Here is a 16,123-nt window from a genome sequence, read left to right on the forward strand (position 1 = left end):
AAAGCAATTACGGTGAGTGGTCACAGTTGAACTGTTATGCCCAGGTACTGCTGCTTCTGTCTTGTTTGTATCAAAATGAAAAACTGAAGAGGGCTTGGTTTAAACTGAATAGAGATCTTTCTGAGATGCTACAGCTGGGCTGCTGTCAAATCAACTTCTAGATCTGCGAATAGAGATCCATGTATCTCCACAGCTCAAGTCAATCTCCGCAGAAAGAAAACTTATAAAAAGAGCTGGTCTAAAAAATGCCCTTGCATACTGGGCAATTCAGACAGGAAGACCAAAAAAATCTTAAACCTAAACAAGTGAAAACTCTCTAGGTGAGGAGTACTAAAGGATCATATTAGGCTTAACAGAGATGAAATTACAGTAAGTCATTTATCTTCCAGGAACTAACCTCCCTTGCTGAAGAAGAGATTCTCACATCTTTCAGCTCCATTTCACTCCCTAAGAGCATCAAGGAGTAAGTCAGCTTATGACATTGTACGTATCATTTAATTCTTTATTCAACAAATATTTCTGGAGGGTCTACGGCAGCCTAAGCATAAGACAACAGTGAAGAAAAGTGAAAGTGAAGTCGCTCAGTCGTGTCTGACTCTTTGCGACCCCATGGACTGCAGCCTAAGAGGCTCCTCTGTCCATGGGATTTTCCAGGTAAGAATACTGGGTTGCCATTTCCTTCTCCAGGAGATCTTCCCAACCCAGGGATGAAACCCAGGTCTCCCACATTGCAGACAGATGCTTTACCATCTGAGCCACCAGGGAAGTCACAATTCCCAAGTAATAAACCCAATTCTTTACAGTCTGTTGGAGCCAACTGCCCCTCCAACCATGACAGGCAGCACTAAGGTACATTGGAAGGAGCACTGGACTCAGAGTCAAGAACAGCGAGTTCAAGTCTTGGCTCTGCCATTGACCTTGGACATGACTGTGTCTCCTGAAGCCTTAGTTAGATGAGGAATGTTCGTGAGTTGCCACTTAGTTCACTTTCTGCTCATGTTCTTCAGAGTTCAGAGCATCTTGAAGGCAGGATAGGTGTCCACAGGACCAGGTTGGCCACAGACCTTCAGCCCTCTGCTTCAGCTTCAGAAATTCCGTTTGCTTCTGTTTCAGTACATCAGATTTCAGAGTAAGATCTCACTGGGAAGAAAAAGAGAAAAAAAATCAACAGCTAAAATAAAATGTGAAAACTACAGCCTTAAATGATTGTAAAGTTCATTCCAAAGTTCTATGGTTCGTTTTCCCAAATTTCATTGTTTCTGCCTCTTGGAGAATACATCAGTTTTTCAACTCTGGCAGATAAATTACATGGGGAAAGGTCTCTGAGAAAAGTTCCTCTCCTGTTAAGATGGACTTTTTACGAATTTTATCCTACCATGAATTCATATGGCTTCTTCATCTCTCCTCTTATTCCCAGATTTCCTCTTCTCATCTTGCACTTATAAGGTCACTGATACGAGGTCACCACTGGTATGAATATCTCATTTCCTCTGTTACTGTATTTGACCTATTTTTCCTGCATAAAACACTGTTTCCTATTTTAGCCACCATTATAGGCTGCTTGCTCTCCTTGGTTTTGTTTGGTTGTTTATATTCTACCTTGTTCTCAAAAAAGATATAAAGTGATTTATAGGAATGCATAAAACACAAGACTTAACGACATCATTAAATGATATCAAAATCAAAGTTATATACGTACATTTTAACATATAAAGAGTTCAACTGGAATTTTTTTAATTAGCCCCATTTTCCAGAGACAAATGCTTTAAATCACTTAGCTATTTTCTTTTTAATCCTGGAAATCATTTTTCACATTCCTTAACAATACGCTGATATTAGGGCTTCCCTGGTGACTCAGACAGTAAAGAATCTCCTGCAATGCAGGAGACCTAGGGTTCGATCCCTGGGTCGGGAAGACTCCCCTGGAGAAGGCGATGGCTACCCACTCCAGTATTCTTGCCTAGAGAATTCCACGGCCAGTGGAGCCTGGGGCTACAGTCCACGGGGTCACAAAGAGTCGGACACAACTGACTGACTAACATTTTCACTTCACTTTGATGCTGCTATTGCTATTCTTTTTTCCAGTTTTATTGAGAAATAATGGACATACAGTTCTGTGTAAGTTTAATATGTGCAGCATGATGGTTTGACTTACACATATTATGAAATGCTTATCACAACAGATTTGGTTAACATCCATCAAGGCATATAAATACAATAAAAAGAGAGCTATTTCTTGCTCTTTCCATTTTTATACCTGATCTATTGATTTCTGCTATTATCGATAAGGAGCTAACACTCACCATCCCCATCCTCCCCCTCTATTTTAGATAAATCAATATGCATTTTCTACTATACATGACCTACTATACATTTCTACTATACAATATACATTTTCTACTATAATGATTATATAAAGGTTTTTCCTGGAAAGGCCAAGCAGTTTGTTAAGCATGAGGCTTAAATGGGAACCTCAAAGTGGAAAAACAAATACTAAGGAATAAAAAAGAGATAGCAGTAAGACTAAAATGCACTCTGTAACAAGGGTATTTCTCTGGTGCCATGAACAAACCACCACCTAGATCACTCTCAAAGTATAATACGCATAAAAATCACATGAGATCTTGTTAAAACACAGATGCTGATTCTGAGGTCTGAATCGTGTTTTTGCATTTTTGGCAAGCTCCCCGGTGATGCCAAAACTGCTGTCCCATGAACTTTCAACTGATGACTTCCAACTCTTTCTCCAGAGAGCCCCGGCTCTTCACAATGACCTCATCTTATTCCATTTCTTTCTCCACAGTGCCAGGCAGCGTGGTATTAACCGTAAATCATTTGCACAGCAAAATAAGGGAGGAACAAGTATCCTGTGTCTGTTTTACAGATAAGAAATGCTGTGGCAGGGCAGAGACTCACAGGGGGCTGAATGGCAGAGCCCTCTAACGTAGAAGGAGTCGCTCCATCTCTGCTTTTCTCCCTTAATAGACGCAGGTGATGTTTAAGAAGATCTAGCTTGAGTCTGATGAGAGTCTAAGGTGATGAGATAAGCAAAGGACCAAGCACACTTCCTATCCTTTCTCTTGTGTCTGCTTCTTTTCATTTCTCAAAGGTGCTCTTACTTTACTCACATCTGACTAGGCTCAAAAATCACTGCAGATGGTGACTGCAGTGATGAAATTCAAAGATACTTTGCTCCTTGGATGGAGAGCTATGACAAATATAGACAGTGTATTAAAACGCAGAGACATAACTTTGTCAATAAAGATCCATACAGTCGAAGTTAAGGCTTTTCCAGTAGTCACGTACGGACGTGAGAGTTAAACCATAAAGAAGGCTGACAGCTGAAGAACTGATGCTTTCAAACTGTAGTGTCAGAGAAGACTCTTCAAATGTTCTTTGAACTGCAAGGAGATCAAAGCAGTCAATCCTAAAGAAAATCAACCCTGAATATTCATTGGAAGGACTGATGCTGAAGCTGAAGTTCCAGCATTTTGGCCACCTGATATAAAGAGCCAACTCAGTGGAAAAGATCCTGATGCTGGGAAATATTTAGGGCAAAAGGAGAATGGGGTGGCAGAGGATGAAGTGGTTAGATAGCATCACTGACTCAGTGGACATGAATCTGAACAAACTCTGGGAGACAGTGAAGGAAAGGAGAGCCTGGCCTACTGCAGTCCAACGGATGCAGAGACTGAGCAACTGAGCATAACAACAACAAAACTAGACTCCCAGCGATCTGGAGACACAGGTCAATGGGAAAGATGCCAAGGGAAGCTCTCCCTGCTCTTCTGTGGCTGTCCTCCGTAGCAGAAGCAGCTTCCTTTCGATATTCCTAGGAAGTGGTGCCTGTCATTTTTTACCAGTGGTATGCTATAAATGTTTAATGACTGACTGTTCAATAACTAGGGTGTAAATACTCCCACTTTGGCGAATCCCAAGCTAACAATGTGACTTTTCTGAACATGGAATTAGAAAGGGATAAATACAGTTGGCTCTCACCAGCTGGTACAAACTGGCTCCAGCACATTACAAAGTAAAGTCTCTAAGTTTAATGCCAGACAATTAAAGTTGCATATTCAGTAAAGATTCATGGCTGTTTTATCAACCTTCTCATCATCTCCCTTTCCTACCAAATCAAACTGACCTGGCAAAGTCTTTAACAGTTGATAATTTTTCTTTATTACAAATTATTCAGCAGAATGTTCTCACTACATAAATTAGGCCCTTGGTCTACAGATAGCTTTTATAAATAACTTTCTTTGTCTCCTACTGAATTACTGCTTTGATCCAGAGAATTCCCTTCCTGATGGTTCCCATGCATTTGGTAACCCCCTAGACAGAGAAAAAAATCTGCTACTCATATGCTGAAATTAAAACTATTAAAAATCTTTTATTATACTCTGGTTATATATCTTAAGAAATTTTTTCAGACACTGCAAAGATGTGTTTGAAATAAATGCATCCATTCATTGAACTTGCTATATGAAGAAAACAAGACAAAATTTTTATATAGGAACAAAAATATGGCTCCTAATCCAGTGTTTCTCAAAATTCAGCAAGTGATCAATTTTTCCTAGTTTTCAGAAGAGTTCGTTTGCACTTAAAATATAAACTTAGGTACACTTGAAAGTGTAAATTAAATATACCTCAGTTATGTTAAGTTAGGGCTATGGTTTTTCTAGTAGTCATATGAAGAGCTGGACTATAAAGAAATCTGAGCACAGAAGAATTGATGCTTTTGAATTGTGATGTTGGAGAAGACTCTTGAGAGTCCCTTGGACTGCAAGGAGATCCAACCAGTCCATTCTAAAGGAGATCAGTCCTGGTGTTCATTGGTAGGACTGATGTTGAAGCTGAAACTCCAATACTCTGGCCACCTAATGCGAAGAGCTGACTCATTTGAAAAGACTGTGTTGCTGGGAAAGATTGAGGGCAGGAGGGGAAGGGGACGACAGAGAATGAGATGGTTGGATGGCATCACCAACTCAATGGACATAAGTGTGGGTAAATTCCAGGAGTTGGTGATGGACAGGGAGGCCTGGTGTGCTGCGGTTCATGGGGTCGCAAAGAGTCGGACATGACTGAGCAACTGAACTGAACTGAACTGATATACAAACACACACATAATATATGTATAAACTTTAGGAAATAAGTATTCTTTGAGGGTTTTTAAGGGTTATAGAAGCTCAAATATATTTACCTGGGAAGAAATGGAAGGTAAGTGGGTTCTTCTTATGTAGTCATGTCTACATAACCTGACTTTGTAACCTGACTGCAACATCTCACGTTACAAGGTGAGATTTACTTTCCTACCTCATGAGTGTGAGCTGCCCTTCTGACCTCTTAATGTGACAAGGCAGCATGCTCACTGAAAGCAGAGGCTGCAAGCCGCTATGGAGTTCCTGCGCACTGTGTAGGGAAACCCAGCACCACATGAACAAAGCTAGGTTAGCCTCCTGGGGATGAGACCACACAGAGAGCAAAGATGAACCCCTAACCCCCTCCCAGCCGTGACCCACACCCAATCACACCTGAGCCTCGCTCAAACTGCCAAACCACAGAATCCTGTGCTAAATAAAAAGACTGTTTACTTAAACCTCCAAGTTTTGCAGTGGTTCAGCAGCTAAATGTTAACTGCTACAATCACTTTTAGATTACAGAAAACTCAAAAGTTTTCTTTTGAAACGCAACAACTCTGTGCAATGTGTGGTTGAAATGTTGATGAAATTGTGGTCAGCGCTGACTGAAATGAAACCATTTGTAAAAGGAATGCTAAGATAATTGAGGAAATGTTAAATGGAATTAGATATTATTGAGGAGTCACTGCCAATTCTGTGAGATGTAATAAAGGCACCGTGCTTAGGTTTGGGACATAAACGTGTATTTCTATATTTTAATATATTCATACACATATATGTAATACATGTATACACACACACACACACATGTGTGCCCAGAAACATTTAATACCTGGAATTTGCTTTAACACCCTTTAGCAATGAAAAAAAAAAAAAAAGGAAAGGCCAGGAAACAGGAGAGAAAAGAGGCTGAATGTTATGGTGATGTCTGAAGGTTGATAATGGCTGCATATCATCTCATCATGTGATTCTCTCTACTTTTGTGTATGCTGGAAATTTTTCCAAATAATTTTTTAAACATATTTCACCTGGGAAGAAGTTATTATTTCTGGGATTTTCTTTTCAACTACCTGAAAAGAAAGCAATCACAACATAGAAGGACTGTGTAATACAATCACTGCCCTGATTGTCTGCTCAAATAACCAGTGAATTTCACCGTGCCACTGTGGAAGCAGAGGAATCAAGCAATGGAAGTGAAGATTAGATCAGCTCAATCGTCATGGTAAAAGTCAAACCTGAGAAAGCAAGTAAGTTTACAAATGTAAGCCCCAAACACACTTAGAGAAAATCACAAAGTGAACAGGGCAAGGGCAAGGAAGCTGGGGACTCTGAGTTTAAGTCCAGTATTTTTCCACTGCCAAACCACCATTCCTTTGCTTTCACTGCATTCAAGTGGCCAGGTGTTGCTATAGGACCCTTTCCAGCGTTAGAGCTGACAGAGACATACCCCAAATTAGCTTAAGAAATGAAAGGTTAATTTCTAGATGGATTAGTTAAAGTATTAATCACCGGGTACTTTAAAAGTTAAACCCTCGAATCTCAGTGTCTTAACACAAAGGACATTTGGGTATTTCCATGGTGGTATCCTGGTCATATGGCCACAGGATCCACCCTTCTCCAAGACTTCAGCCTCTTGCCCAGTGGGTAGGGAAAGGAAACAAAAGATCCCTTGTGGGATGTGTTAATGAGTTAAGCCTGGAAATGGTTATCTGTGTGTCAGCCACATCTGGAGAGAACTCAAGCCCATATCCAAGTGCAGAAGAGGCAAGGAACCATAACCTAGCTGGGGGCACTGGCAGAGGTGGAAATGGGTACTGATAAACACACTGCAATGTCTGCACAATTAGATTTCATGCCAGGGAAGGCCGAAGTGGCATATCAGGCACAGCAGGGGACAGGGGTCCACCCTGATGCGAGATCTCTCCTACACTCTCTACTTGTCTCTACCGCATTGCATCACAGCTCTGCCTTAGATGCTGGCAGCCTTTCTGTTTACGACAGGATGTTCAGGCATCATTAGTTCAGTTCAGTCGCTCAGTCGTGTCCGACTCTTTGCAACCCCATGAATCGCAGCACACCAGGCCTCCCTGTCCATCACCATCTCCCGGAGTTCACTCAGACTCATGTCCATTGAGTCTGTGATGCCATCCAGCCATCCCATCCTCGGTCGTCCCCTTTTCCTCCTGCCCCCAATCCCTCCCAGCATCAGTCTTTTCCAATGAGTCAACTCTTCGCATGAGGTGGCCAAAGTACTGGAATTTCAGTTTCAGCATCATTCCCTCCAAAGAAATCCCAGGGTTGATCTCCTTCAGAATGGACTGGTTGGATCTCCTTGCAGTCCAAGGGACTCTCAAGAGTCTTCTCCAACACCACAGTTCAGAAGCATCGATTCTTCAGCACTCAGCCTTCTTCACAGTCCAATTCTCACATCCATACATGACCACAGGAAAAACCACAGCCTTGACTAGACGGACCTTAGTCGGCAAAGTAATGTCCCTGCTTTTGAATATGCTATCTAGGTTGGTCATAACTTTTCTTCCAAGGAGTAAGCGTCTTTTAATTTCATGGCTGTAGTCACCATCGGCGGTGATTTTGGAGCCCAAAAAAATAGTCTGACACCATTTCCACTGTTTCCCCGTCTATTTCCCATGAAGTGGAAACAGGCATCATACTGTTTGGAAATGTAGCTACATATATGATGTAGATACTGACTTCTCCTGAACATCCCAATATTGTTTCAACCTTTCATTAAAACATCACGGTTGCAAAAACTGTTTCATACTGGGGCTTCCCTGGTAGCTCAACTGGTGAAGAATCTGCCTGCAGTGCAGAAGACTCCAGCTCGATTTCTGGGTCAGGAAGATCCTCTGGAGAAGGGATAGGCTACTCATTCCAGTATTCGTGGGCTTCCCTGGTGGCTCAGATGGTAAAGAAATTCACCTGCAATGCAGAAGACCCGTGTTTGGTTCAGCAAAGAGTTGGCCAAAACTAAGCACATACTTTATACTGACATTTAGCAAAAGCCAGAATAACCTAGTTCTTCCCTCTTACCACTCAGTTTTGCCGGCAGGAAGGGCATACAAAGAAACACAGAAAAAATAAGCCAAGGTAGAGTGTGCTATGCTTGAATTATGAGTCAAGTGCTTCAAGAATCCAGAAGAGAATGGCTACGTGGCCCCAGAGTTGGAAGAACTTCGCAGAGAAGCGGTTTCACTTTCCTCTGCTGAAGGAAGGGGATTTCAGGAAGAGGAATCACTGCATTTGGAAGACAGGTCTGAGAGTGCACGCATTTGAAGGAGAAAATCAATGCAGCCGGAAACAAAGATCATGGGGTGAGTGGGCATCAGGGAGATATACGGAAATCTAAATACACAAGGTCTTAGCTACCAAGCCCAAGATTTTTGCATTTGTTTTCACAAATACTCTCTCTATGACCAAACTCTAGCCAGCTCCTCTGAGGCTTCTTCTCAGGACCAGCTTCCAACTCTGGCCTATAAAAGACCTGAACAAACACCAACTAACTTCTAACAACTCAAGTCTCCATCCCGAGGATGACCTTGAAGTAAAGCCAAAGTGTTAAGTCGCTACACTGTGTCCAACTCTTTTTGACCGCATGGACTGCAGTCCACCAGGCTGCTCTGTCCATGGAATTCTCCAGGCAAGAATAATGGAGTGGGTTGCCATTTCCTCCTCCAGGGGATCTTCCTGACCCAGGAATCAAACTCAAGTTTCTTGCACTGCAGGCAGATTCTTTATCATCTGAGCCACCAGGGATGACCCTGGTTCATCTTAAAAGCCCTGCCTGAGGAGACTCCAGGCTGCCAGGAGAATTTCCCATTTGTTCTAACCAACACCTGAAGATAAGGCCCTGACTCCAAGCCTCTGTGGAAAGGCAGGAGCTTTTGATAAGCGTCAGCTGGGAAACCCAGATGGATTTCACATGGACCAACCTTGACTTCTCACGTATTATGACTTTTTACTTCCCTGACTCTGCTGAGTCTCTGCTCACCCCTTATCCCTGCATTCTTCCTTTAAAATGTCCCCCATTGATTTGTTGCTTCAAAGAGAAATATAATTCATTTAACCATATTTTCACAAGTTTAAGCTATAAGGAAGGGGAGGGAAAGCACCAGAGGAAAGGTCTCTGAGAAGAGATCTGGGTATCAGAGGTTTTCAAAGCAATTATAGAACACAAGGTTTGAAAGAAAACAGCAGAAGTTACACCATATAAAGTTTGCTTGCCAAATATAGTACGTATGGCGTTTCCAAATGAAAACCAGGGTCATAAACCAAAGTCAACAACTTTGATCCTACTAAATCTTCTCAGTTTGAAGAGCTGAACACACACACACACACACACACACACACACACAATGCTATACTCTTCTGAAAAATGTGCATTTCCTTTTTGCATTTAAAATTCAGATTAAAAACTAGAGGAGTTAATCAATAAAGTTATGCTACTACCTGTAGTAGCTTTAGTTTGTAAATTTTTAACTGGAAACAAATCAGAAGACTAAATATTTCAACAGAGAATTTCTAAATGACATTACCTGGAATAATGTACAAGAACTGGCCAGGGATGTTTTAAGAGACTCTTCGCAAGGTTTTAGAAAAATAAGAGCAGAGACTGAATATCTATCACAAATGCTGGGAACCAGAGTGGAAAAGAATGACACCTTCATCCTTAAAATTCTTTGGAAAAAGGACATAAAATGTCTCCTATTCCCGCAGAGGTAACTTAATATTATAAAGAGAGCTGGAGAGAAACCAGAGTACTTCTTTAAGATTATTCAGGAAAAGTCATTATGTCCTTATTCTGAATAGACAGCAGTTAAGACACTGTTGGTAAGTACAGAGTATTATACTCACACCATCAACAGATTTCACTTAGTTACCACACCAAGGACTTCCCTGGTGATTCAGATGGTAAAAAATCTGCCTGCAATGTGGGAGACCCAAGTGTGATCCCTGGGTTGGGAAGATTCCCCTGGATAAGGAAATGGCAACCCACTCCAATATTCTTGCCTGGAGAATTCCATGGACAGAGGAACCTGGTGGGCTACAGTTCATGGGGCCTCAAAGAGTTGGACACGACTAAGCGACTAGCACACACACACACCAACACCAAATAGTAAATGCTGAAAAAACAGTAGCACAATTCCCATCCTGGGGAGCTCCCCACCCCGTGCAGCCAACACTGCATCCTTCACAGAAGATGAGGAGGGGAGAAGCAAACGTTCTTCCTGCCAGCTTTGATAAGTGACCCTACCCACCAGGCAAAACCCAAGGACAGAGCGGCACTGGGAGCTACAGGGCAAGAGGGAGAGGCAGGGTGGTCCCAGGAAACCACTGGACCTGCCCTCCTGGGACAAAGAGGGACGGCCACTTGCTAACCGTGCGTCCTTCCCACAGTGACACTCTTTCTGGACCTGTTTCCCCGTCTGTAAAACGGGTAACATAGGGAAACAGTACTCATACTGCCAAACTGTTACAGTACTTAGGGCAAGAGGTAAAATTATTTCTCCAGTCATCTAATACAGCCATATCGATCCTGAGTCTGCAGAGATTTCTAGTTTGGGCCATTATGTCAGTTTTCTCTTCCAACTGGGAAATTCTTAAGAGTCCCTTGTTATGTTGACCAATTTTTATATTCTGTATACACTGTATTCACATTGCACATGAGCATGTATTGAGAATGAACAAAATATATCTTATGAAAATGTATCTTGGAAGTTAGCATATTGTGTAAGTTTCAATCATCCAGCTCTGTTAGCAGTGAAAAATCAACAAAAGAACTCACGAAACTTTATTGAGACTGATCTAGGAGGTAAACACATCTGACAACACATAGAATACCAGGAATACTTTTATTAATCGAAACATAATGTCTATATAACATGACATTCAGTTCCCTCACCTTCCATCTAAATTTGTATACATCATATCCTATAGAACTAATGGGATTTTAATAATATTTTTTAAGTTGTCACCTTTACAGTTGCAAAGAAAAATGCTTCTTAATTTGTTTTTCATTACAGTGCATGAAAAGGGCACAGGGGAAGTGGATTCAACAAACATTTGTTACACCAAACAACAAGTTCTGTCTCAATCCTGGCTAGGAGACAAAATCATTGGAACAACATAGGCATTTGCAAAACCTCTTTAGTTTCTGTTGATTAGGCACTTGTAGACGTGCTAAGAGGCTGCAGCAGGTGCCAACAGAGCACCTGTATTTGTGGGTCTTGAATAATGCCGTTTGCTTAGGATTTCGGTTATCTCAAAACGGTAAAGAATACGCCTGCAATGCAGGAGACCTGGGTTCAATACCTGGATTGGGAAGATCCCCTAGAGAAGAGAAAGTGTACCTACTCCAGTATTCTGGCCTGGAGAATTCCATGGACTGTATAGCCCATGGGGGTAACAAAGAGTCAGACATGACTGAGCGACTTTCACTTTTCACTTTCACAAATACAAGAAGTTGGTTTCAACTTATGTTAGGATTAACATAAGTTAACGGATCTTAAATTATGAAATATATTAAAAGAGCCTAAAAGGAATCAGACTGAAAGAGAGTGAACATGTCAGTACTTTTCTATTATTATTTTCATTATTATTAATGACCCCCCCTTGTGTATATTCTAGGATATTGATGAGCCTTGACCTTGGGTGCCACACCGTCATGTAATTATTGTGTCAGAAGAATTGATAGCTTTTAGGAAGTAACAGCGAGGCTGAAATTAACTTCCAGCCAGTATGCTGTTGACAGCAGCTGATGGATGAGAGTTCAGGAAAGATGTGGGTGCGAAGAAAATCACAAGTTCCTACCCGCTGAATCTCCAAAATCAACTTAACCTGACTCAGATCAGCATCTTTGCTTTCGCCCCATCATCATGAATTCTGGTGGTAGAAGGAAGTGAAGGCCTTTCTTTTTCTTCTGTTGACCACCAAACCCGAGGATACCGATCCATGGATTCCCTTGTTAAGTGGAAAGCAATCCTTTGACTGGAGTTTTCTTTTATAGCCAGTTGGAGTTTCAGAAGGCTCTGACTTCTGGTTTGGTCAACATTATCTGAACGTAGATGAGAAACACAGAAGTTCAGCTAATTATAAAATAATAATTTAGAAAAAGAAACTAGAGGCCAGGAAAAAGATGTTCATAACACAGAGGGATTTTTTTCTAAGTCAAGAAGACAAATAATTCCTGGAAGAGTGATTCCTCTGTATAGCAATTAGCTTTGACCTTTGGTTTGAGTGCCATGTTCCACTGAGGGCTCTTTTAAATGCAACCACTACCACCCTGAGTCCTTGGATAGAAATCATGAACTCTGGTCTCAGCGCTTGGGTTGGCACTCCACTCCCATCTGTGATGGCAGTTCTTGGCCGGGTCTCACCTCTTTTACAAAAACAAAGACCCCAGGGAGATTTCTGGAGAACTCGGATATGACTCTTGCAAAGGGCACTGTGCTATAAGCACTGGCCAGGAAACTGCAGGGCCTGAAGACATTTAGCTGGGAATCCTCACCCACGTAATCATGAAGATGATTACGAGCTCTCGGTAGACCAGGTATTTCTTCTTTGGAGAGACCCTCTGAAAACTGTGAAGGCAGGGGAGGTGTGCAGAACATGTAAGGTTTATTTCATCAATGCACATTTCCTCCAGAGAACTGGGGGAGGGAGAAGGGAAGAGGGAAGAGGAAGAAAAGTTTTCAATTAGCAAGGTCACCCATTGGCAACCCTCTACGAAAATTATCTTACAGTTTAGTCACTTGGCTTCTATTTTTTATTGAGACATAATGGACAGAGAGCATTATATTAATTTCAGGGGTCATGGCTTCTTGATGAAGTATTAGATGTGATTGCCAGCCACTAAAAGAGAAAGCCTTGTTGCAAGCCAGACACAAAATAAGAATTAAAAGATGAGAATCAATGCATTTCAAGGGCTGCTGCTCCCTGAAGTGCCCTGACCCTATTTCCCACAGGGAATCATCTTCATCCTCACTCTCAACGTTGGTTCCTCCTTCTGTAGTGAGGTCAGAATCACCGACTGGAGAGGAACTTTGAAGTCCTTAGCTGGGAGCCTAGAATCCAGCCAGAGAGTGTTTGGGGAATACAAGAAAGGAACTGAGGGCAGTTTTAAAGCTAAAGAGAAAAAACAGCAATGACAGAGGGGGTCAACAGGACCTCCCAACAAGGTTAGCTCCTTTCCTACCTGACCCCCAGCCTAGACCCCCGCTTGAGAGCTTCTCCACGTTCTATTCTTGATCCTAACTTTTTCTACCATATTATCAGCAACCTCAGCAAATCCCCTTCTCCCCTATTCTCTTTATTATGTATCTCTTTTCTCTTTAAATGGTTTGGATTTTTTTCACCCTTTTTAAGCCACTCTAAACTCATTTTCTAAGAAGTAGGAGTAAATAAACACATACATAAATAAACCAACAAGGGTGACCTTCATCTCAACCACTCTCCTGGGTTTAACTTTCTGTGAAGAGGATCCTCGAACCTGAGTCTTCGGTCCTGGGACTTTGTCCCACAGCCCAGGTTCACTGGCTCGGTGTCTGGTGAACATCTCCACCTGACTCCCCTGAGAGCAACTCACATGCAGAGCCCAGAGCCAGTCTCCACCTGCCCATCCACGTCTGCTCCCACCCCTATGCTCCTGACTGACACAATGATGACTGCTGTCCACCTGTTCAGCCTCACAAAGACCCCAAATCGCCTGCGCTCCCTCACTCTCTCCTGCCCTAAATATCCAATACCATCACCCTGTCCGTCGCTGCTGCAGCTCATGAATCCATCCCTTTCTCTCTCTTTGTGCAGGCCACCCCTTAATCTCAAAACTGCTCCTGCCCTATTGGGTTGACCATTTATCACTCAAACCGGGACACTCTGAAGAGTCAAAGGGGGCACTACCTCAGGACAACAGGCATAATCCAGGTCTATCCTGAATATATGCTCACACTGATCCCAGGCCTTCTGACAGACTGACCCTCTCTCTAAAGCTGAGCTCTGATACTGTGCAACCCTGAGTGAAAACGTCCTCAAAGCTTCTCAAATTCCATGCAGCTTATACAAAAGATTCAGAGTTTAACACAGCATTCAAGAACACAGCAATGAAGGCTCTGGCCCCAGCCATTCCCTACATGCTCTCTTGCACTCTCTCTCCTTCCTCACCCTCCACTCCAGCCAAACTCTTCCCTCCCCAACCCCAGTGTTTGTCTCTGTCTTTACCTGTAATACCTTAAACTCCCAACTACTACCAGTGTCCTGAAATCCACTATCTTCTCTCACTTTTAAGACTGACTTTAAAGGCCACCTCCCCTGAGAAGCCATCCCTACTATCAACCTGGCACGTTCTAGATTCCAACAGCCTGGGTTAAGATCATAGCTCTTTCACTGACAAGAGTGCCGTTCGACAGCTTACCTCTTCCTTAGTTTCCTCATTTGTAAAAGCCTTACAGAGTTTCTGTGAGGATTATCTGTGTAAACACTAAAAAGTGCTTAGAACAGTGCCTGGCCCACAGAACATCTATGTGTGTGGGTCATCAGGATTACCTTCTAATATAGCGCTCTTGCCTATGTACATTCAAAGTCCTGCTCCCCACTCTCCACCCCACCTCACCTCACCCCCACTCCCCCTAGGCCCCATGTAGGATCTTAGTTCCCCAACCAGGGATCAAACACCTGCCCCCCACAGTAGAAGCACAGAGTCTTAACTACTGGATCCTGAAGTCCCCAAAGCCTTGTTTTTTAATAAAACTCCCATAGAACCCTCATCCTATTTGACTTTGGACTCCATTGTTTCCCAGGATGAAATAATAAAGAGTTTTAATAAGAGTAAACAAAACCAACAGAAAGAGTAGTTCACTGGCCCACCCCAGCTGCTGTGAAGTCCCTCCAGGCAAGTCACAGCACTTCCAAGCTGTAGTCAGAATTTCAGAGGAAAGGGCCCCTCATCCACTTTACAGTACTGGGGGAGGGGCAGCAAGTAAATAACCCTCAGTGACAGGCACACCGTGAGTGTTAGGAAGCCAGCAGGTGCAGACCAGAGATCTGAGACACTGACCACAAAGCAGAAGGACGGTGAGGAGGGTGGGGAATGTGAAGAGGGGACAGGGAACCCCTCCTCACGAGGACAGAGCTGTCTGAAGGTCCTGAGGACTGAATACACCCGCCCTGGCCAGGCACCATAGTACCCATGTGCGTGAGTTATTTTACGACCAGAGGTCTCAGTAAAGAACACGGAACTAACAAGCCACCACTAACCGGAAGAGTTTGGAAAAGGTCAAAGGGAGACACCACGTGTCTAACCACCTCCCAGAATCCTTCTCGCTGGCACCCATCTGGCTGAGCAAAAGTGTGCCACCAGGAAGGAGTCTGCGTCAGAATGATCGGCCAAGGACAACCCGGAAACTAATGCCATCACCATAAAACCTGAGACTGCAAGCCACGTGGCAGAGCAGTACTCCTGGGTTCCCTTACCCTACTGCTCTCCACCCGGGTGTCCCTTACCAACGAAATCTCTTGCTTTGTCAGCACATGTATCTCCTTGGACAATCCACTTCCAAGTGTTAGACAAGAGCCCACTCTCGGGTCCTGAAAGGGGACCCCCTTCCTGCAACAGCAGGAAGGACCACATTCATGCTCAAGGATATGAAAGGGGGCCAGTGTCCCCCAGAGCAAAGGGCAGTATGGAGGGAGGGGAAGCCAACGCACTGGGCATGGGGCTGGGTTGGGGGGTACAGACCACACAGGCCAAGCCTTGTGGGCCATGGTGCAGATCCTACTTCTTCCTGAGAGCCATGGCAAGGCCCTGCAGGGCTCTGAGAGGGACGGGGTAACACACTTGTCTCTAGAGATGATTCCTCTGGCAACAATGTGGAGGGTATGTGCTAGTCTGGGAAATGGGGTTAAATAAAAGGACTCCACTCCCTTTCTTCTGGCACTTCTCAAAGGCTGCAGAAATGGATGTGTTGTGAGTC

General features: G+C 43.2%; 1 long non-coding RNA gene across 1 annotated transcript in view; it reads right to left on the reverse strand.

Annotated features, from left to right (window-relative positions):
- Positions 1-488: 488 nt before the first annotated feature.
- Positions 489-16,123, reverse strand: part of LOC121819093 (uncharacterized) — a 42,573-nt gene continuing 26,938 nt past the window's right edge. Inside the window, exon 2 of the long non-coding RNA XR_006059277.2 lies at positions 489-1,140. This is a non-coding gene — a long non-coding RNA (uncharacterized LOC121819093). The remainder of the gene's footprint in view (positions 1,141-16,123) is intronic.

The sequence above is a fragment of the Ovis aries genome, chromosome 3 (genome assembly GCF_016772045.2).
Source record: "Ovis aries strain OAR_USU_Benz2616 breed Rambouillet chromosome 3, ARS-UI_Ramb_v3.0, whole genome shotgun sequence".
NCBI lineage: Eukaryota > Metazoa > Chordata > Mammalia > Artiodactyla > Bovidae > Ovis > Ovis aries.